Source organism: Petaurus breviceps, unplaced genomic scaffold, assembly GCF_028583685.1.
Source record: "Petaurus breviceps papuanus isolate PSGF00001 unplaced genomic scaffold, PetGlider_PUasm1.0 229, whole genome shotgun sequence".
Taxonomy (NCBI): Eukaryota; Metazoa; Chordata; class Mammalia; order Diprotodontia; family Petauridae; genus Petaurus; species Petaurus breviceps.
In genome coordinates, this window is record NW_027185903.1 from 36454789 (window position 1) to 36478385 (window position 23597).

Consider the following 23597-nt stretch of genomic DNA (forward strand, 5'->3'; position numbering starts at 1 on the left):
TTTTTGGAGGGCAACTGGGGTTAAGTGACTTGTCCAAGGTCACATGGCTAGCTTTTTTTGTGTTAAGTGTCTGAGGCTGAATCCGAACCCAGGGCCTCCTGACTCCAGGGCTGGTGCTCTGTTCACTGTGCCACCTAGCCACCCCTTGTTAAATATTTTTCAATTATATCAGGCATTGTCTTTGACACCTCTGGGCTACATTCCCTGGGTAAAATCTTATGAGATGGAATTCATTAGGGATAAATATAAGGTCATGCACTTGGGTATTAAAAAAAATAAGAAATATGAGACTGGGAAGGCATGATTGGACAGTAGTTATCCTGAAAAAAGATTTGAGGGTTTTGGGGGATCATAAGCTCCATGTAAGTCATCAGCAGGCAGAAAAACTAGTATGATATATTGGGCTGCATTAAGAGAGCCTGAGCTGGTAGGAAAAGGGAGCTGCTAGCCCCCCTGTACTATATTCTCATCATATCTTATGTTGGACACTGTATTTAGTTCTCAACTCCATGACCTAAGAAAGATACTGAAAAGCTGGAGAGTGTCTAAGGAGGATGACCAAGATGGGGATGATCTTGAGTTAAGGTTATACCAAGATTGGATTAATTAAAGGAGCTGGGGGTATTTGCTTTGAAAACAGGGTGGGGGATTGAGTGGAGGGTCACATAATATTTGCCTTCAAGTATTTGAAGGGCTGTCATGTGTAGCATTAGGCTGGTTCTATTTGACTGAAGAGGTCAGAACCAGGGGCAATGAGAAGAAGCAAAATTAAGTTTAATGTCAAGGAAAACTTCTTAACAATTAAAATTTTCCTCAAATCTTCAAGCAGAGGCTAGATTTATTAGGTATGTTATAATGGGGATATCCTTCATTTATAAGTTGAACTAGATAGATATGGTTGCTGAGGTCTCTTCCAACACTCAAATTCTATTTAACTGCCTAAAAGATTATACCTTGGAAAACCAGGTTTTCAATTGCTTCCAACATCCCTTACCTCCAGAAATCACCCAGAATTTGTTGTATATTCACTTTTATATTTACCCGTTGTCTCCCCAATAGAATATAAGCTCCTTGAGGAAAGAAACAGTCTTGTTTTTTGCATTTGGATCCCCACTGCTCAGCACAGGACCTGACACCTTGAAGGCACATTCATTATATTGATGGATTCCACAAGAGGTTGAGCCCACTTCCAGAGCAGGGCCACAGGACAGTAGTACAGGAAAGAGGGAAAAGAATGCTGGAGAATCAGGTTCCATTTTTTAAAAGTATCTTGAGCCAAGATGGAACAGTGGAGCAACAAGGCTTCTTATGGCTGTGGACTGGCGTAGTTCTGCTTCATGCATCAACAGCCATGCTGTACTTCTAGGTTTGCATGGCAAAGTGTTCCTTGTTGTTAGAGATGCAGCAGAAGACAGAAGCAATTGCTTCTCCCACACCCCACTTTTAGATTACAGGCAGGGCAGGGGGAATAAGAGTTCTTTTACTTCCACAAGGACCTAGTCTTTTCAGTTGCTTCCATTGGAGACTGGATTTCATCTTTCATGCACTTGCACAAGGGTGCAGGACCTGAAATTTGAGTTTGGTCTTGTGCTTGTGAAATAAGACAATCCCAGGAAGACTTAGATCATTTGTGCTACTTCTGTATCACAGGAGTTCTCAACTGAGCAGTCAGAGGCCGTTTACTAAGTCTAAAAGCCCAGTTAGTGGCTTATCTACCTATGGCACAGGTGCTATCATTGAGGCCTACTGATGCTGTCAGTCTGCTTTATGAATTTATTTTTAATAATTACCAGTGACCAATAAGGAAGAAGCCAAGAAACACAGAGAAGTAGTAGTAGCAGCAGCAGTAATAGAAGTAATAGTAGCAGCAGCAGTAGTAATAACAGTAGAAGTAGCAGCAGCAGCAGTACTAGTAGTAACAGTAGCAGTAGAAGTAGCAGCAGCAGCAGTAATAGTAACAGTAGTAGAAGTAATAGTAGCAGCAGCAGTAGTAATGGTAACAGTAGAAGTAGCAGCAGCAGCAGTAGTTGTAACAGTAGCAGTAGAAGTAGCAGCAGCAGCAGCAGCAGTAGTAACAGTAATAGAAGTAATAGTAGCAGTACCAGCAGTAGTAGTAACAGTAGAAGTAGCAGCAGCAGCAGTAGTAGTAACAGTAGCAGTAGAAGTAGCAGCAGCAGCAGCAGTAGTAGTAACAATAGTAATAGTAGTAGTAGCAGCAATGGCAATAATAGTAGCAGCAACAGTAGTAATGGTAACAGTAGTAGTAGCAGCAATAACAATAACAGTAGTAGCAGCAGCAGTAGTAGTAACAGTAGTAGTAGTAGCAGCAGCAGAAGTAGTAGCGGTAATAGTAGTAGTAGCAGCAGTAGCAATAGAAGTAACAGCAGCAGCAGCAGCAGTAGAAGTAATAGCAGCAGAAGTAGTAATAGTTATTATTATTGGGGTAATAGTGTCTGGACTTGTCATTTTATTGGTGCAGGGTAGTCTTGATGTGGAAGTTTTCCAGTCCATTTTAGATTGTCCACTTCTCTGTAACTATACTCCTGGAGGATTGCTTACAGGGAGAGAGGGGGCACTGAAGTTAAATGACTTTCTCTGGGGATACACTTCAGTTTGTGTCAGAGGCAGGATTTGAATCCAGGGCTTCTTGACCACCAGGCCAGCTTGCTTTCCAGTCTGCCTCCCTCTCAAATGATAACCTCATCTCATCAAATGCCAGATGTTCATTAAAACTAATAAATAAAAATCTGCAAATAACAGTATTAGCAGAGAGGGACTGGACCTATGATTTCACTGTTATAGGGAGCTCCCAGGTAGGGAGACTCTTGTGAGCAATGCAGTCAAGCAGTTTCTTTGTAAATTATAGTACTAGAGAGCTGTGTAGAACAGTAATGTCAAATTAAAGGGGCAGCTGGGTGATGAAGCAGATAGAAGAGCAGGCTTGGAGTCAGGAACACGTGGGTTCAAATCTGACCTCAGACACTTACTAACTGTGTGACCTTAGGCAAGTCACTTAACTGTGTTTGCCTTAATTTTCTCTTATTATTAATTTTCTTTGGAAAACAAGTCAGATTCAAATAGAAACAGGGTCACTAAACCATACATAAGGATTCCTTCAGGCTACCTATTGACTTAGAAAACCATATATTAATATTATCTTTATTTTTTTATTGTTTTTGTTAAATAATTCCCAATTACATTTTAATCTGTTTAGAGCAGTGTGCAGCCCATGGTCTGGGTGTTTGCTATCTATGGTCTAGAGGACTTCCCCAGGGTCACTCAGGCAATAGTAGTATGTATGAGAGAAGGTTTTATTTTTAACCCAGGGCTTCCTGGCTTTGAGGTCAGCTTTTTAACTATTTGCAATAGGGGTTCTTAATCTGGGATCTATGAAATTAAAAAAAATTTGGTAACTAAATTTAAATGTAATTGGTTTCTTTTATAACCCCATGTGGTTTATTTTATGCATTTAAAAACCAGTTTACTACTGCCTCATACCTATTAGGTTGGCTAATGGGACGTAAAAGAGTGACTGATTTTAGAGGGGATGTGGGATAGATGAAGCATTAATGCACTATTGGTGGAGTTGTGAACTGATTCAACCATTCTGCAGAGTAATTTGGAACTATATCCAAAGGGATATAAAACCAGGCATGCCCCTTGACCTAGCATTGTCTCTACTAAATCTGTATCCAAAAAGAGATAAAAACCAAAAGGGAAAAAGGACCTATATGTATGGAAATATTTATAGCAGCTCTTTTCTGGTGGCAGAGAGTTAGAAATTGGGAGGATGCCCATCAGTTGGGGAATGACTGAATAAATTGTGCTATAGGATTGTGATGGAATACTATTGTGCTATAAGAAATAGTGAACAGGATGCTCTCGTAAAAACCTGCAAAGACTTACATGAACTGATGCAAAGTGAAATGTACTATGTACAAAGTAACAGCAATATGTAAGATGATCAGCTGTGAATGACTTAGTTATTATAAGCAATACAGTGATCCAAGACAACTCTGAGGACTTAATGATGAAAAATGCTATCCATCCTCAAAGAAAGAACTGATGGTGTCTGAATATAGATTGAAGCATACTTTTTAAACTTTATTTTTCTTGAGTTTTTTTGTCTATGTTTTCTTTCACAACATGACTAATGTGAAAAATGTTTTGCATGACTATACATGTATAACCTATATTGAATAGCTTGCCTTTTCAATAGGGGGGTGGGGAGAGAGAAGGGAGAGAATTCAGAACTCAATAGTTTTAAAAACAAATGTTAAAAATTGTTTTTACATGTAAATGGGGAAAAATAAATGATAAATAAAAAATTAAAATCCCAGCTCACAATGGAAGGTGGCAATAGACTAAATTCAGAGAAGGGGCCTGTTCATGGGTTTCATCAGATTGCCAGAGGAATCCAGGACACAAAAAAGGTGAAGAAGCTCTATACTACACTGAGCAACAGAGGAAAGAACAGAATTCTTGAGTCTACAGAGAACTGGTTCACTTTTCTGCTTTGCCTCAAAAAACTGAGAGGATGGAGCTAGCCCAGATGTATGTGAAGGGATGATTGGTCATTGAGGTATGGTAATGTCACATTTTCCTTCTGTAGGGATACTGTATAGCCAGGTTCTTGTGTGGCCTAAAAAAAGAAAAGAAATGATACAATTCCTTTAGTGAATGTACAGCCTAAGAGGTGAGGCTGAATTCAGAGGGGACATTGCTGACCTGGCCATGATCACTCAGATCCATCAAAGCAGCATCAGAGGGTGGGGACCATCCACATCATCATCATCATCACCATTACCATAAATGGCTAAAGCATAAATGGCAGATTATAGCATATAAACAGTAATTTCAGGTGGACAGTCAAGGGAGCGTGCTTTCCACCTCTCTGGCTTCCTGCTTCTATTGGGGACTCTAGGGTTTTGGAATTTTCCTCAAACCCTGGGTGTCTGACCCAGCCTGGTCTCAGGGTTACATTCACTTGGACCCTATGCCACTTGTCTTAGGAAAGTATTTCTCACTGGCCTTTGTGGATGATTGTCCTCATCACTGGCATGTGACAGCACTCACTACACCAACTTTCTTAATTCACAAATTTTTGAACAAACTTGAAAATTCCAATATACATTAAAAATATATGGAACCATGACTTATGTTATCTACTCCATCATAGGATCATAGATGTAAAGCCTAAAGGCCTGCAAGGGCCATCTACTCTAACCTGCCTGTTTTACAGATGAGACACCTGAGGCCTAAGAGACATTAAATTATTTGCCTAAAGTCACACAAGTAATAAGCATTAGAGACAGGATCCGAACCCAAGACTTCTGACAGTTTTTTTTCTGCTTTATCAAACCACTGGAATGTGTTAAATTTGGCATGCTCACCAGCTCCCCAAGTTGGAGTACTATAGTCACAATCTGTTTGAGGTTGATGTGACTTGATTATGAATGTGTGGTCTTTTATGGGGGGGTGGGGAAGAGACATCATCCTGTGGTTGTACTGGTATAGGAGGCTCCCAATGAGGAAATTTTCTCTACCAATATATGTCAACTACTGTTTTGTAATATATAGAATTAGGGGGTTGCCTGCACCATTGAGGGCTTGAATGATTTGCCCAGGCTGACACAGCCAGTACTGTCAGAGGTGGGATTTGAACGTAGGTCTTCCTGATTGCAAGGTCAACTCTCTAACTGCCACACTATGCTGTGTCTATGTGGCTCAGTTTAAGAAATCTAACTGGCACTTAAAAGAGATTAGTTTCTACATAGTAGTGAAATTTTGCTGATGTTTATTGAGTGTATATTTTCCATTTAATAATGCAGTCTCAAAGTTTCTCAGTTTAAAATAAAATAAAGGAGAAACTTGAATGTGAATGTCAAAACAAATAGAACCTGAGTACACTATGCAACCTTGGATAAATGACTTAAACTTTCTAAGCCTCAGTTTCCTCATCTGGAAAATGAGATTGTTGGACTAGGGGACCTCTGAGGCCCATGATCCCAGAATCCTTTGAGGACAGAATCAAAGTCATAATAAAAAAGGAAAATTGTAAGTTTATTTGAAATCCTAGGGTGTTATCAGGTCTTTATAGGGAGGGAATTTTGAAAGAAAAAAAGGAAAGGGAAAAAAAAGTATTTTCAATATCTTGAATAAGTTTGCTTCATGGTACACCTTGCTTTTCAAAGGACAGGCCTTTTTCTTTCCAGAAATGTACTTGACGGGACTCTCCAAAGTTGAATCATATTAATCCCTGAGGCAAATATGTGAACTAACCACAGGAAAGATCACGTTCACTCCTGCAAAGTCGTCCAAGTGGCATTATATATATGACAAGCATTTGTTTAAGGGTTTAAGGATTGCTGACTTGACAAGTTACTTATTTGCCTCATTTAGGAAACAATCCCACTTTCAGGAGTTTGGTTGGAGCCAAATTCTACAGACTTTCTCTAAGACTCCTGTGTAATCAAAGTAATTGAGAAGCCATTTATATCATCTGTATGGATGTCATTCTCTTAGGCTCTTGCTACTGTCTATTCTGAGCTAGCACTGAGTGCTCTCATAGCCTTTTTCTCCATGTTTCCTTGGGGCTATGATGGCCCTTCCAATTTTCAGTTTAGTTTCAATTAGTACCCTAGATGAGTCAAGAGGTCTATGATAGTGATAGTACAAGTGGCACTTTGGAGAACTGGTCATCCCATGTTCACCCAGTTCTATTGATGTCCTGTGTTGGGACTCAATATGCAAACAAAGAGCCCGATTTAGTGCAAGCTCTTTCGGGGCAGGGACTGTTTTCTACATTTTCATTATATACTAAGCACTTAGGTGCTTAATGAATTCTTATTGGATTGAGCTGAAGGATAAAGGATGTTTTAAAATCTTGCTTTTGCCTTGCAGATATGATGGATAACTGTTTGGTAGTTCAAGTTTTTCTGGAATAATACAGTCTAATTTAGGTTCTCTGGGGAGGGCACAGATTAATCGCTGCTACCATTTGTAGCTGGGGACCAGCATCATTAGCCTACATAGATGTTCAGTGTCTCTTTGGTACTTGAGAAGAACTCACATTGGAGACTTGTCTTAAATCCAGAATTTTTACATTATTTGTATATTTGAGAAAATTGCTAGGGGAACATATTTTTTAAAAGAGATATGATGACAGATAGGAGAAAGGGATTGCTATACAAGAAAGTCTTGACTTGTTATCATCTTCCATTTAAGGACTCTCATTTTGAAACATCCATGGAGTTAATCTCAGGGAGAAAAAAAACAACACTTCAAAATGACCTGGGGAATCTCTCTTAATTGACAGTTTGTCTTTAAACACTTCAACATAAGGCCTTTCCTTGAGTGGCAAGAGGGGATTAAACTCAACTGATGGGGTGAAGTGGGAGTTTGACAATGACAGAAATTCCCATTTCTTCTCAGTGGCTTCTTTCACTTGGCAGGTTCCCTATTCTGGGACTGGGAGTAAATCAGTAAAGCATGATCTGAGGATTTGGGGAGATTGGAAGGATCCCTATCTCTCTTGGAAAGAAGACATTCATTCCATTCTGTGGGGGGATAAGTGTGATTCAGACTGATGAATTCCTCCATTAATGTAGCTGTTATCTAGTAGTTGAAAAGACAAAATTCAAAGCATAGCACACCCTTTGGCAAGAGGCCCTTCTTGGAGCCTTTCCTACTGTGCTCAGGTTAAGCATTGTGGTTAATGGAAATGGGCTATCTTGGTGGGGGCCTCTCCCATCTCCTGTTGATAGATTAAAGGAGGGGGATGAATTTGTTCTCTCCTTAAAGCTCTCTCATAGCATGTCTTTTCTTGAAATCTCTCCCAATGTTGTTCTCTTTTATCTTTCTCTTCCCATGCTGGCTTTTTCTTCTCAATGACTTTTCTTCAGAATGGACTTAACTGGACTGACCTTCTGAATGTTCCTCACACACCACAGTCCATCTCTAACTGTGCCTTTGTACTGTATGTTCCTCTGTGCATAGAATGTGTTTCTTCCTGACCTCTGCCTCTTAGAATCCCTTGTTTCTTTCAAAATTCAGTCCACCTTTCTACATGAAACCTTTCCTCATTCTCCCAGGTGCTACTCTTCACTACACCCCCCCCCCCTACATTGCCCTGTATTTATTTTGTATATAATTATATGTATGTGTCCTCTTTCAATAGAATGTAAGCTCCTTGAGGACAAGACTGCTTCACTGTGGTCATTGCATCTCTAGCATCTAGCTCAGGGCCTGGCACAAAAATATGCTTATTCATTTCATTCAATAGAATTGGATGATTGTTTTCTAAATTTATTTGTCCAAAGTCACTGAGATCAGAGTAAGTAGGTGAAAGAAATAAGGAAATAAGATTAAATGTTTGAAAGATATTTAACATACTGTCAACCTAGAATTAGTTAGGAAAGAAAGTGGAGAGACCTGGGCAGCTGATAAGAGTACAACAAGTTTATGTGACTATGAAACACACCCTTGGTATTAGATGAGGGCTTACTGTTAAATGAATTATTCTCTAGTCATAAGTAAAGATGGGTAGTATAGGTATATAGGTATTAAGCACAGTTGAACCTTAGGAGGCCATGTAACTCCAAGGAAAGTTAAGATCCTGAGCCTAAGATATAAGTTCTAGGTTTTAAACAATTTCCTTCCTTCCTTCCTTCCTTCCTTCCTTCCTTCCTTCCTTCCTTCCTTCCTTCCTTCCTTCCTTCCTTCCTTCCTTCCTTCCTTCCTTCCTTCCTTCTTTCTTCCTTCCTCTCTTTCTTTCTTCCTTTGCCTTACTGTTAAAAGGCATATCATCTCACCTATTTCAAAAGATGCTTTCTTCCTGTACTACCTGTCCCATTCCTTCCCCTTCTTTCTCCTTCCTGCATTGGGATTGTGGGCATTGTAATGGTTTATACTGCATGTATGGTTTTGAGCAATGCCCAGCACGGTGCCTTCCACATAGTAACCACTTAATAAATTTTGGCTGAATTATGTTGAATTGAGAAAAGAAGGGGTTTAGGATGATGAACTGCTGTGGGGTCATGGATAATTTTCTTCATTTGCCAATCCAGTTATTAGGTCCAGTGTCAGTGGAAAAAGAATAAATCTTATGATTACATTAAAGCAAGCATTTGGGGAGTTACACCAATGAGATGTTTAGTAACCCAAACAGAACTAAGGCAATGATATGAGTCTTCCAAATTTAAATGTTCAAACAGGCTAATTAATAGCGTATTTGAAAGTTTTGAGATATTTTAGGTTCATGACCGTTTCAATCAGCTTTCAAAAGAGATGTTTTACTTGCTGACTGTTTTTTGGAATTTCTCGATGATGTGAGATCAAGGTTTCAGTGACTCTTATTTGCATTGGAGGGACTAATGGAATCCTTAATGCATCTGCATCATGTTTTCTACTTTATACGTGTGATATTTATAAATGATTCTCTGGCTATTTTTTCCTTTCCCCTTTTTTACATTCAAATGAAAGAAAAGTGTGTGTGTGTATGTTTACCATCTCACCACATTAACTGTCAAATTTACATGATTCTTTGGTTAATTAAAATTTGTAAAGCCCTAGTAATATTGTCTACATCTTGTTTTAACTTGATCAGGTGCTTATATAGTTGTGTTAAGCCACACACTCATTTTTCTATTAAACAGTGTTTCCTAGCCATCTGGGATCAGACCTATTAGAATGATGTACTTAGCATAAGTATACATACACACACACACACCATCACTTATTTTTCCCTTTCCTTTTTTTTCAGAATTCCCATTCCTGATAACACTCTAGGATTTCAAATAAACTTAAAATTTTCCCTTTTCATTATTACTTTGATCTAAAGTAGCTGGATTTGTTTTCTAAAACTTCATTCACTTGCATGAACATAAATGTGTTTTCTTTTGTTTTTTTCTTCTTGAAAGTGAATATAATGCTTTTAAAATCTAGACAGCTAAGCATAAAAATTGGAACCTTTCCCTCTCTTTTTCTTTTATGCTGCTCAAAATTGTGGGAGAGGGAAAATAAAGATAGAATTAGTAAATGCTTCTTTGAGCTGAGAAATTCTGCAGGACGTGGCCTACCAGGACACTGTAAGGTGGTGAGGAGGGTGCAGGATTCATGTAAATAAAACCTGAAAAGGTGAAAACTGGACTGGGAGAAGATCACAAAGGTTCCAGCTCTCACCTTACCCCTACCAGGTGTGACCTTTGACAAGTCACTTAACCTCTGATTCTGTGACTACTTTGGGAATGAAGCCAAAGGCTTATGAGTCTGCATGCATTACCATATTATTTTATTTTTTCTTATTTTTATTGATGTCTCTTGTTCTTACATCACCTTTATTTCTGTATATATCCCTCCAACTAGCCATCCTTTATAACAAAGATTTAAAAAGACATAAAGAAAAAGAAAACAATTTGACAAAACCAACCAAGAGGCAAACATGTCCACCCTCTTAAGAGGGGAAGGAGGGTTATTTTCCCTACTGTTATCCAGTGCCAAGCTTGATCACTATAATTATAAAAACTTCAGGTTTGTGTTTTTCTATTTACATCGCTATAGTCATTGTTTTGTTTTCTTGAAAAAGTGGGTGTGTATGTGTTCTGTGATGTATTCTGCATCAATTCATTTAAGTCTTCCAATGTCTCTCTACATTATTTGTGTTTGTTTGTTTTTTTTATAGTGTGGTAGTATTTCATTCTACAGGGTGTCCCAAAGGGTTTAGTGCAATTTTAATCCTAGAATATCCCATATTTATGTACTACAATTTGTCTAGCCATTCCCCAATCAATGGGCACTGTGTTTACACTCCATTGCTACTATGAACATTTTGGTAAAACTAGAACATTTTTTTTTGGTCTTTGACCTACTTAGAATATTTACTTCCCTTTGGGATCACTGGGTCAAAGGGTATGGACATTTTAGTTACTTTATTTTTGAAGTGTGCAGGCATACTTTGGAGATATTGCAGGTTTAATTCCAGATCACTGCAATGAATCAAATATTGCAATAAAGTGAGTCACATTAATTTTTTGGTTTTCTAGTGCATATAAAGATTATGTTTACACTATACTGTAGTCTATAAAGTGTGCAATAGTATTATGCCTAAAAAATCCAATGTATGTTCCTTAACTAAAAATATTTTATTGCTAAAAATTTTGCTAGTCATCATCTGAGCCTTCAACAAGTTGTAATCTTTTTGCTGGTGGAGGGTCTTGCTTTGATGTTGATGGCTGCTGACTGATGGGAGGGAGGGAGGGGGTTGCTGAAGGTTGGGGAGGCTGTGGTGATTTCTCAAAATAAGAGAACAATGTAGTTTGCTGATTGTTTCTTCCTTTCTTTTGAACATTTATAGGCCATTGTAGGGTTATTAATTGACCTAATAGTAATATTGTTGTGTCACAGGGAATAGGGAGGCCCAAGGAGAAGGAGGAGGGGGAACGGCAGGTTTGTGGAGCAGTCAGAATACACACAATATTTATAGATTAAGTTTGCCATCTTATATGGGTGTGGTTGATGTCTCCCCTAAACAATTATAATAGTAATATCAAAGATCACTGATCACAGATTATTTTAATAGTTGTAATAATAATGATAAAGTTTGAAATATTACAAGAATTATCGAAATGTGACACAGAGACACAATATGATCCTAGGCTGTTGGAAAAATGGTGCCAATAGATTTGCTTGACACAGGGTTGCCACAAATGTCCAATTGCCACAAACCTCCAAAAAATGCAATATCTGTGAAGTGCAATAAAATGATGCGTGTCTATCATTCCAAATTTCCTTCTAGAATGATTGGATCAATTCACAGCTCTACCATCTGCACAAGTGTTCTGGTCCTTTCATACTTCTTCCAATACTGATCATTCCTATCTTTTGTCTTCTTTGATGATTAGCTAGGTGTGAGGTGAAATTTCAGACTTGTTTGACTTCATTTTTCTTATTATAATTTGGAGCAATTTTTCCTGTGATTTTTAATATGTTGGGATTCTTGTTCTGAGTATTGCTTATTCTTATCCTTCTACTGTTGGTCCATTGGGATCATAATGTATGGTTTCCAGTGTGCCTTAGACCTGGAGAGGGAAATGGCAAACCACTCTTGTATCTTTGCCAAGGAAACCCCAGATGGGGTCACGAAGAGTCAGACAGGACTGAGATGACTGAACAACAACAAATGGTTTGAACCAGAAATATCTGATGAGAAGATTTTTTTTTCAATAAAAATTGTAATCTTCCATTTAAAAAGCCATTTTCTATCAAGATCTTATCTGTACCTAAAAGGAAACGAAAGGATTTTAGTGAATTAAAGGAGAGCTCTTGGATGTGTTGGTTCTAATCTGTAGCTCAACCCACTAACCTTAACCTATATATAGTTTCTGGGCTTGATATAATTTGTTCTTTTCCCCTCCTCTTTGGCTTCTGTAGGACAGTGGACATTTGATAAATATTAATAACTGACTGATCAATAAGGTGCCTTCAGTAGCAATCTACCCCCTTCTGACTTTCTAGAAATCAGAATCTTCAGTTTGTGTACCCTGAAGCTTTAACTCTTCCAGAAAGAAATAATTGGAATATTCCATTTTTAAAGATCATTTTGAAGAGGTACTTTGTCACAGACCCTTAAAAACTTCTATCTTCACTCTTTGGAAAAAAAGTACTCCATAAGTACCATCTCAAAAACTCCATGATGTAAAAAACAGCGTTCTCATGGGTAGTCATGCTTCATATAGGGGTTGGGCAAGAGGCCCTCCAAGATCTTTTCTAATTCTTAGATATGAGAAACTTAGCAATAAACTGATGCTGTTGGAACTTGCCTTTGTGCCCTTGTTCTAGGTATATTAGAAGTGGCATGGTATAGTATGGTCCATGGATCCTTGGAATTTCTTGTGACTCTTTCAGGGAGGGGATCAAAACTATTTTTAATAATTGTTCAGTCATTTTTCAGTCATGTTAAACTCTTTATGACCCCATTTAGGGTTTTCTTAGAAAAGATATCGGAACAGTTTGCCATTTCCTTTTCCAGCTTAATTTTACAGATGAGGAAACTGAGGCAAGCAGGGTTAAGTGACTTGCCCAGACTCACACAGGTAGTAAGTGTCTAAGGCCAGATATGACCTCATGAAGATAAGCCTTCCTGATTCCAGGTCTGGTACTCTATCCACTCTACAGCCTAGCTGCCCCATTAAAAAAATTAAATATAATTTTATTTAAATATTATTCTGAATAATATTAAGATGTTATTTGCTTATTAAAATATTCCTCCTCTTTTAAACTACATATCTAGATGAGGCCAGGTTTTTTTTTTAATATATGTTAACCAAAATAACATAATACAACATATTGAATGTAGAAACAGATCTGAGAATCTATCTAAATCTTAAGCCAGACATTAAAGGGATTTGAAAAAAAAATGTAAAACAATGTTACTCTCCTCACTAAATTTACTATTTTTTGGAAAATATAGTTTTTTCCATAAAATTTATTATTAATGTTAACATGTAATATATTGTTATTTTAAAATGAATTAATATCTACTTTAATTTCTAATATGGTAAACATCTCTAGATATAATCAAAGGTATGTTGCATTCAGCTCCAACCATCTCAAGACAGTTAATTGTTTCACTGTGAGCATTTACACCTTAGAAAAGGCAAATGCTACACAGGGCTTGATTCATTGATTTATTGATTGTCTGGACTTAAGAAAGTGACAAAGAAAACACTGGTAATGTAGATTACACTTAAAGGTGTGTCATGCCTATACTCTAACTCTACCAAAAGCCAGTTGTAAAACACTTATGAGCACACTCCTGAATATAACCCACGTGAACAAAAGGTCTTTGAGATCCTCAATAATTTTTATTTTTAATTTAGGGAATAAAACAAGCATTTCTATAATAGTATGATAAAAAAGATAATTGCACATGAAACTGAAAATATTTATCTACAACTTGCTATTCCTTTTAAATATATAATGAAGTTATCATATAAATTTCTTTTTTTCCCTTCCCTCCTTTCTCCCCACTCTGGAGATGGCTACTATTAGATACAAATATGTACACACACACACATATGTAAAATCATTCTATACATCCTTCTGTTTATCAGTTCTTTCTCTGGATGCAGATAACATCTTTCTTCAAATGTCCTTTGTAGTTAATTTGGGCATTTGTAATAGTCAAAATTACTTATTCACTCAAAGTTGTTCTTAAAACAATATTGCTATTACTATATACCACATTCTCTTGGTTCTGCTCATTTAGATTCTCAATAATTTTTAAGAGTGCAAAAGAGTCTTGGCACCAAAAAGTTTGAGAACTGCTGGCCTGCTATGAAGACTGTTGGACCTGGTATCACAAGACCTGGTTTCAGATCCCAGCTCTGACACTGACCTGCTGGGTGATCATCAATGACTCATTTAACTTTTCTGGGTCTCAATGTCATGATCTCAAAGGTGGGTATTAACACTTGTACTGCATACTGTACATACAGGGTTGTAATGAAAGGATTTTGTTTATAGTGCTATATAAACGTGAATTTTTATTACTTATTAGCTACTCTAAAAACTGATACTTTGATCATTAGATGTTCCTCTATGAAATTCTCTGGCTATTATTATCTATAACTTGCTCATATTATTTAGATCTTTAAAAAAGAAAAAGATTGTCTTATCTACCCCCCAAAAAAACCTCCAGACTTCTTGAGAAAATAATGCTTTCATCTTTTGTGTTAGGAAAACCCAAGTGTTTCTCAACCTTAGGGTTTTATAAAACAGGGGTAAGAAACCTGTGGCTTCAAGGCCACATGTGGCCTTCTAGGTCCTTGGGTGTGACCTTTTGACTGAGTCCAAGTTTTGCAGAACAAATCCTTTTATTAAGGGATTTGTTCTGTGAAGTTTGGGTTCAGTCAAAGGACTGCACTCTAGATCTTGTTATAAAACCCTAAGGTTCAGAAAGGCTACAGATTCCTCCCTCAGGGGGTTCTTTGACCAAATAATGGTGTTGTTGATAATCCTAGAAGCCCCTTCTCTTTTGCTTTGCAAAGCAGGAGTGATATATAGGAAACCTGTATTTCTCCAAGTGCTTTCTTGAACCTGCATACCTATAGCTAGCAATGTTGGGAAATAAACTTGCTATATACATTAGAGTTCAAATGCCAACTTTTCCTAGGAAAATGGGACTCCATATTCAGAAAGACCCATCACCCTCCTTCTCCCCCATCTCCATGATGCTCATAGATGGCAACTTTTCCTTCCCCTTCCTAAATGTCCCTGCAGCATCAGAGGGCTTTTGTGCCCTCTGTTGTTGTTTACTCTGGTTATAGTATCATTGGTCTTCATTGGTACAATTTTTCAAATGACCAGCCCAATTTCAGGTGGGGGTGGTAGTAGTAGTCTCTTTTGTTATCGTGGTCCTGAGACACTATTGACCACTTCTTCATCCTCCACTTACTCCAGCCTGGTTCCTACTAACTTCTGGAGAATAGATAATGAAATCTAGCTCCCTTCTCTAGACAGAGAGGTGGGATAACTAGAACAGCATGTTGTATACACTAGCAGAAGGGGCCATTCTATGAAATGTTTTTTGGGACTGACTGCTTGACTGGCTTACTTTGGGAGGGTTCAATATACAAGGATCCCTCTCTTTACAAGGGAGGGTTTTCAGTATGAGGATGGGGTGGGGTAGGAAGGAAAGGAATATTTTCATAAATGACTGTGATATAAAAACAATCTATCAATAAAAGTAACTTTACGAGTGAAAAATGAGTCAATACCTTCACAAAAATAAAGCTGAACCTTCTGGAAAGTTTTATTTAAGGCCATATTTGCTACCATAGCAGATGTAAAGAGAGACTAAGGAAGAAGTAAACACACATTTATTAAGCACCTACTATGTGCTAATTGCTTTACAACTATTATCTCATTTGATCCTCACATTAACCATGGGAAGTAGGTGCAATTATTATCCCCACTTACAGTTGAGGAAACTGCGGTAAACAGGGTTAAGTGACTTATCTAAGTTCACTAAGCTAGTAAGTGTCAGAGGCCAGCTTTAAATTCAGGTCTTTCTGACTCCAAGTCCAGCACTTTATTTACTGTGTCACCTAGAAGCTGTTAGCAGAACAAACCTCTGTGCTAGTAAGTAATTAATTATATACAATATATACATTTAACTGATAGCAAAGATTTGCCCAAAATGGTCACTTAACTGACCATTTGGGAACCAATAAGGTTCCTTATTGGTCTAAAGTCAATCAAGGAATGTTCACAATGATGTATGTATGCATGCAATCAGGTAATTATTAGTCTTGTAAATAATTGGTATCCATTTATATTTTTAATTTTCTTTTACTCTATTTTTGGGATACTGTCCACTATGCATAATTGGATAAAATTGAAGTTTGTGGAAGTAAGAAAGTGAGTGTTAATGATGAAATCTATACACATATATTCATTTGTAGCTTCCCCTCATCATTGGTTGTTGAATAAAAATTTCATTCTTTCTTTTTTTTTGGTGTTTATGGAAATCAAATTTTAAATAAGTATATGCCTCTATATGTGTCTATATGGACTTATGTACATATATACAAAGGCAGATATATGTGTGTGAATATGTGGCGAAGTGGTGAAGTGAATAGAGCAGCGGCCCTGGAGTCAGGAGGATCTGAGTTCAAATCTGGCCTCAGACACTTAACACTAGCCATGTGACCTTGGGCAAGTCACTTAACCCCCATTGCTCTGCCATCCCTCCTCCAAAAAGCAAAAAAACCCCCAAACAAACCACAAAACAAAACAAAAAACAACCAATGATAAGCAAGGCATCATATTAATCCCTCACAATGCAAGGACAATAAGCTTCTTATCTATTGGAGAGATATAACATGTACATTTTAAGGCAATTCGAGCAAGGAGAAAACATTAAAAGCTAAGGGGATCAGAAAATGTTTCTTCACACAGAGGACAAACATTAAGCGTGTATTAAATACCTACTAGGTAACAGGAACTATGTTAGATATTGGGAATACCAAGACAAAACTGAAATAATCCTTGACCTTGGGGAGCTTATGATCCTACATTTAGGGATATAACACACAAAAAGTAAATGTATGCAAAGTAAATATAAGATGATTTGAGGGTAACACTAGCAGTTGGGGGGATCAGGAAAGACTTCTTGTAGGACGTGACAAATTGAGTTTTGAAGGGATTCTAAAGAATTGGAGGTGCATAAACATGGAGATGGGACTCGTAATTCTGTATGTGAGAAACAGCAAGAAAATTAAGATTAGAAAACATGAATTTGTAGTGGACCCAGTAGGTGAAAAAGGCACCTAGAGGACTCAGTTAATAGAAGGCCAGCCTCTGGGGCGGCCAGGTAGCACAGCCAGTAAGAGCACCGACTCCAGTATCAGAATGACCTGGAGTTCGAATCCCGGGCTCAGACACTTAGCACCCACCCAGAAACACCTGGCCGTGTAACCTTTAGCAAGTTACTTAACCCCAATTGCTTAGGGGCAGCCAGGTGGCTCAGCGAGTAAGAGCACCGGCTCCAGTGTTGGGACGACCTGGAGATCGAACCCCGGGCTCAGACACTCAGCACCACACCCAGAAATAACTGGCTGTGTAACCTTGAGCAAGTTACTTAACCCTGATTGCTTAAAAAAAAAATAGAAGGCCAGCCTCGGAGTCAGGAGGACCTGAATTCAAATTCAGCCTCAGACACCAGCTGTATGACTTTGGGCAAGTCACTTAACCCTGTTTGCCTCAGTTTCCTCAATTGTCAACCTGAAGAAGGAAATGGCAAATCTTTCCAGCATCTTTGCCAAGAAAACCCCAAATGGGGTCACAGGGAGTTTAACTCAACTACCACAGTAAGAGAAAAGCATGAGGATGGTATGTGTGTGTGTATGTGTGTTGTCTAGAGGGGTGTGGATTAGCAGAATGTGAATGGGATGGGACATAGGCTTCCAGATGAAAGACAGTATATAGTTGAACTTACAAACTAGAGTGCTGAGGCTGGCAAGAGAAAAAGCGAGGCCAGAGAAGGAGTGATAGGCTGAGAGAATAGAGAGGAATGGGATGACCGGAAGTTTCTGTAGGGAAAAATAGATCAGGGAGGATCCTGACAGAGGGAGAGATGGAACAACAGGAGATGGTAGCTCAGTGACAGGAATTTCAAATGACAATAGCACTCTCCAGTCTGGGTTTACTTGTAATGCTCCTAATACATAGGATTATGGAGAGCCTAAGATGTCAAGCTGAGATTTTATATTTTATCCTAAAGGAAATAGGGAACCAGTAAAGGTTTTTGAGCATAGAAATGACATGGTTAGTCAAATGGGAGGATTCTGGTGCCCTCCACCAAAATAATGGTGTTTGAAGGGAGGGCTGGACATGTGGAGGCTGAGGCGCAAATGGGATGTCCAGATTGGGATGTCTGGGAGGCAGTTGGTGATGTGGAACTGGAGACAAGGAGAGAGGTTGGGATTGGATTTAGAGATTTGATAGTTAACTAAATAGAGATGATAAATGAACTGTTTGGGGATGGGCAAGAGTGAATGACATCATTTAGAAGGGCAGAGAAAATAGAAAAAAGTATTAGAATGGAGTCTTAGGGGCAGGGGCATGCTGGGAAATGAATATCAACTAGCTTTCTAGAAAAATAAAAGTGCTGACAACATAGTTTTAAGTTTAATCTGCATGAATGTTTTCTCCTACATTTTCTCAAGTCTAGAAATCAACAAAATAATAAATTAAGCCCTGATTTATAGCATTTGTCAATTTCTGAAGTATAAATGCTCACATTGAAAATTTAATAACTCGGGGCAGCTAGGTGGTGCAGTGAATAGAGCACTGGCCCTGGAGTCAGGAGGACCTGAGTTCAATTTCGGCTTCATACACTTAACACTTACTAGCCATGTGACCTTGGGCAACTCACTTAACCCCAACTGTCCTGCATTGCCCCCCCCAAAAGCAAAAAAAAAAAAAGAAAATTTAATAACTTACTCTTGTAAGTCACTTTAAGTTCCTCCAGTACAGCCCTGATTAGGGGAAACTCATAGTAAGGAAAAGGAAGGTTGAGGACAACCCAGCAAGGAACCTAGAAAGTAATAGTATATATATATAGGCAGGGCCTGTACCTTGGAGTGGGTGACCTATGGCTATAGAAAAGCAAGTGATGGGGTGGCTAGGTGGTGCAGTGAATAGAGTGAAGGCCCTGGGGTCAGGAGGACCTGAGTTCAAATCTGACCTCACACACTTAACACTTGCCATATGACATTGGGCAAGTCAGTTAACCCCAATTGCCCTGCTTTCCCCCCTCCAAAAAGCAAAAAAAAAAAAAAGCATTTCTGTCTGTGCACTGGACAAAAAGTAGGAACAGAAATAAGCAGTAGCTGTGTTCCTGTGATCCCTCTGCAGACGATGGTCTCAGATTCATCCCAAAGCCCAGCCTTGCAGCTGTGTATTCAGGTCAGGGAGGTTAGACCAAGGGGTAGTCTGAAGTTCTGTCATTGTGGACCTCAGAGCCTCTAGCTTGCTAACAGGAGATTGCTACCAGAAAGAGTCTACTAGAGCTCTGCTCAGGGGCAAGCCTATGGTTGTGTTACTCAAACTTAAACCAGGGTTGGAAGCTTTCAAAGTTGGGACTAGAGATAGTAATAGTTTTAGATCAGAATACTTTAGGTTCACTGAAACGTTAAAGTTCAGGACCTGACTTGACCTTGTGATCCTTGAAGAATACATCACCAAATAGAGAAAGCAATAGAGAATACAAAACTGTATTAATTAAGTCCAAGATATCCTCTATAGAAATACACAGAGCCTAGCTTTTACATAAAGTCCCCATTCAGGAAGTGAGACTGAAAGAATGACCAAACAAACAAATACAATGCCTCCACCATAAAGAGGTTACAGTGACAAGGATGCCAAAAACACAAATGCACAAGAAAAGAATGAGTCTAAAATGTCTATAAAACCTTAAAGAAAAACATAGCTTAGACACAAATTCAGTGAGAATTCTCATAAAAAATAAACTAAGACATTAAAAAAGAACTTAAAATGATATTATAAATAAAATTAGGAAAGAATTGAATGCTATATAATAGAGGAAAAACTTAGGAGAATTAACACAAAAGATGCAAAACCAGCAGATTCCTTAAAAATCAGAATGAACCAGACTCAAGTTAATGACTCCATAAGACAACACAAAATGTTAAAGTCAAAAGACTGAAAAAAGAAGAAAATATATGCTACCCCCACTTATAGTTGAGGAAACTGAGGCAAACAGAGGTTAAGTGACTTGCCTAGATTCATTCAGCTAGTAAGTGTCAGGGACCATATTTAAATTCAGTTCTTTCTGAGTCTAAGAACAAACCTTTGTAATGTGGGTGAACTAGAGTCTTCTTCATTAAAATCAGGACTAAAGCAAGATTATATTTTGTTACCACTATCATCATCATCATCATCATCTTCTTCTTCTTCTCCTCCTCCTCCTCCTCCTCTTTCTTCTTCTGCACCACCACCACCATCACCACCACCAGTATGATCCTAAAAATGCGAGCTAATAAAACAAGGGATAAACATAGGCAAAGAAGAAATAAAACAATCACTTTTTCCAGATGACAGAATGGTTTAAAGAAACCTTCAGAGTCAACTAAAGTTTGTTGAAACAATAATTTCAGCAAAGTTGCAAGACAAATGGAGGGGCTTCAGAAACACAGGTACACTAGTTAAATGCTGTGGAGTTTTGAATTGGTATAGTCTTTCAGGATAGTGATTTGGAACTATGGTTAAAATGCTACTGAACTTTTCATACCCTTTGACTCAGTGATACAGTTACTAAGACTATGTCTGAAAAAGATCAAAGAAAGAGGAAAGGACTCATACAAAAATATTTATAGAAGTGGTGGCAAAGGACTGGAACCTAACAGGGTGTCCATCAATTGTGGAATGACTAAATAAAATATGGTAAATGAATGTAATGTAATTTTGCTTTAAAATGGTGAAAAAGGTATTTTCAGAGAAATCTATGAAGATTTTATAAATTGACAAGGAGTTAGTAGAACCAGAACAATTTATAGAGTAACAACATTTGGAAAATGAACAACTTTAAACAACCTAAGAATTCTGATCAATTGAATGACCAACCTTAATTCAAGAGGACCAATGGTACTGTCTCCTGTAATGGTGATGGGAATTTGAAGATCTTCCCTGCTCCTTAATAAGCCTAAGGGAATTTGAAGACCTTCCCTGCTTTGAAAATATACCCTGCCCCCTAATAGGCTGAATGCAATCACATGGAGCCTGGGGTGGGGGTTTTCTGAAGGGTGGAGCTGGGTTCACAGGAAACTGGGAGTCAGAACAGCTAGACAGTTGGCAGGAGAGGACGCTTCCAAGGGAGACAGATAGACTTGTGAGTAAATATTGATCTTGTATTGGTTTGGGGAAGGCTAAAGGATGGTGTGACTCTCTGCTACATTGTGTTACATTAAATTCTATGTTGCTATGATGAATTCAGTTTCCTGGTGTTGGTATTTGGTTTTCTGGTGTCTGAATAAATGTTTTGCTTCTGTCTTCTATATGGGAAGTGTTATATTTTGTGATCAAGCACTATACCGGTATATTTATAGTGACCATTGGTGCTGTGAATATTGCATTGGTGCTACATCTCCTGACAGAGAAGTGATAGACTTCTATCTGTAGGGAAATTCTGTGCAATGCAGAATGAGATGTATATTTTTTGGATATGACCAATATGCGATGTGCTTTGCTTGACTAGGCATATTTTTACATGGGATTTGTTTTCTTTTTTCTTTTTAAGAGGAGGTGGTGTTAAGGAAGAAGAGAAAACAGATGTTTTTAAATGAAAAAAAGATACTCTAAAAATCCAGAGAAGGGTAAAGTCAGTCTTTCACAAGGGCTATTTCACAGCAGAGGATAACCTCACCAGAAGGACACTGATTGAAAGATGTAATCCCATTGTACTTATTGTTTGTTGACTATAAAAAATTGTTTTGTGAAAGCAAAATGTCACTTTAAAGGCTTTCTTTGAAAAAAAAAATGCTTGGTATACATTGGTACTACTGAGGCTTAAACAGAGTAGGAGGAAAAAAATTGAAAAGATGAAAAACTCCTCTTTCATATAGTCATTTTTGTTTTAAAGGCACAGTAAATAAAAGAATTATTAAAAATTGCTTGAAGGACGTAACTATTGAGATGACCTTGTTCAATGACCTTCTGATTATTTATATCAAAAGAGGTATAAAACAGGGAGATATATTTTCTCCAAACATGTTCACCATGGAGGAAATTGAGTACAGTATGATGGAGGAGACTGAGTACAGATTTCAACTTGAAGTGAATTGGTCCTCCGGATGTTACTGATTGCATCAATCCCTAAAATATTACAGTGATAATCTACAGTCGCTTAAGAGCTAGGACTAACTAATCATAGATAATGAACTGAATGGATCAAGAATGTCTTTTGTCACCTATAGAGCTGGACCATCAGGGTATATATCCTGGACAGACTCTGCAAATGGAACCAGTCCTGAACCAGAGATTGGGAGCAATCTAGACTGCCTTTGAGAAATAGCACCATTCCTTTAATAACCTCATGTTATGAAGATGGTGAGTGGAGCCATAGGGCATTTAAAATGTTTTGAAGCAATGGTAGCATGTTGATTTCTGTTCATGAGAATGAGAGATAGAAGGGGTTGAGGGAAAGGGAAAGAGAGGGAGTAGACATTGACAGATGGCAAAATGTTCTAATTTCCTAGTGAATAAGTTGATGGTATATGAAGTTTGGTCTGGGGCTAGCTAGATTAATGGGGTAGATGAGTTTGTACTCACTCATTACTCAGGTCAGCTCAGTCCTTGGATAGAATATTTAAATTTTTATAAAAAGAATTTAAGTATCTACTATGTGTAAAGGACTAAGTCAGGATAAGGCTAGCTAAGGATAACTGATGGGCACCTTTCATATTCCTTGGGTATCTTTATAATATCAAGAGAGTTTGAATAAGGCATCCAAAATGTTGGGTGGACCATCCATGGCAAACTTAGAGGGGGGTCTTAGATAAGAATTGCATAGCACTGGCAGATGTGGATGGATTGCACCCTGCATCCTTGGAGGGAATGACCACATTGAGGAAATCACAGATTTGTTGGAATTTATTATTGGTACTAGTAGGTGGAGGAACTTAAAAATCACTTACAAAACATTTATTGTAAAAATATTCCCTAAATTATATCGAAAGCAAAAGTTTTTTAACCACTGGGAAAAGATTCAGAACTTCTGCTTGTATAGTATTGGCACAATTGTTAGCATACCATAAGCACTTAATAAATCCTTAATGAATTTGGTTGGATATCTCCTTTTAGGTTAGGGAACATAGCTTATAAGTGACACTATTGTACCAAGGAGAGCTGATAAGCAGTTTTCAAATATCAAACCATGGATACTTGAATAGAAGTTTGTTTGATGATACCACAAGAAGGAGAAAAATGGCTTATTTTTAAATGCATCTTTTCAAGCCAAGGGGGAACAGGTTAGGGCATTTAGAGAAACCCCAGTTATCTAAAAAAGCCTGCCATTT

General features: G+C 38.0%; 1 long non-coding RNA gene across 4 annotated transcripts in view; it reads left to right on the top strand.

The window, feature by feature from the left end:
- Positions 1-23597, top strand: part of LOC138167518 (uncharacterized) — a 133529-nt gene that overhangs the window by 101576 nt on the left and 8356 nt on the right. For 2 of the 4 annotated variants that reach the window (XR_011169910.1, XR_011169907.1), the window contains exons 3-4: positions 14267-14457; positions 22497-22629. This is a non-coding gene — a long non-coding RNA (uncharacterized lncRNA). The remainder of the gene's footprint in view (positions 1-14266; positions 14458-22496; positions 22630-23597) is intronic. The other 2 variants (XR_011169908.1, XR_011169909.1) reach the window with 1 other exon arrangement.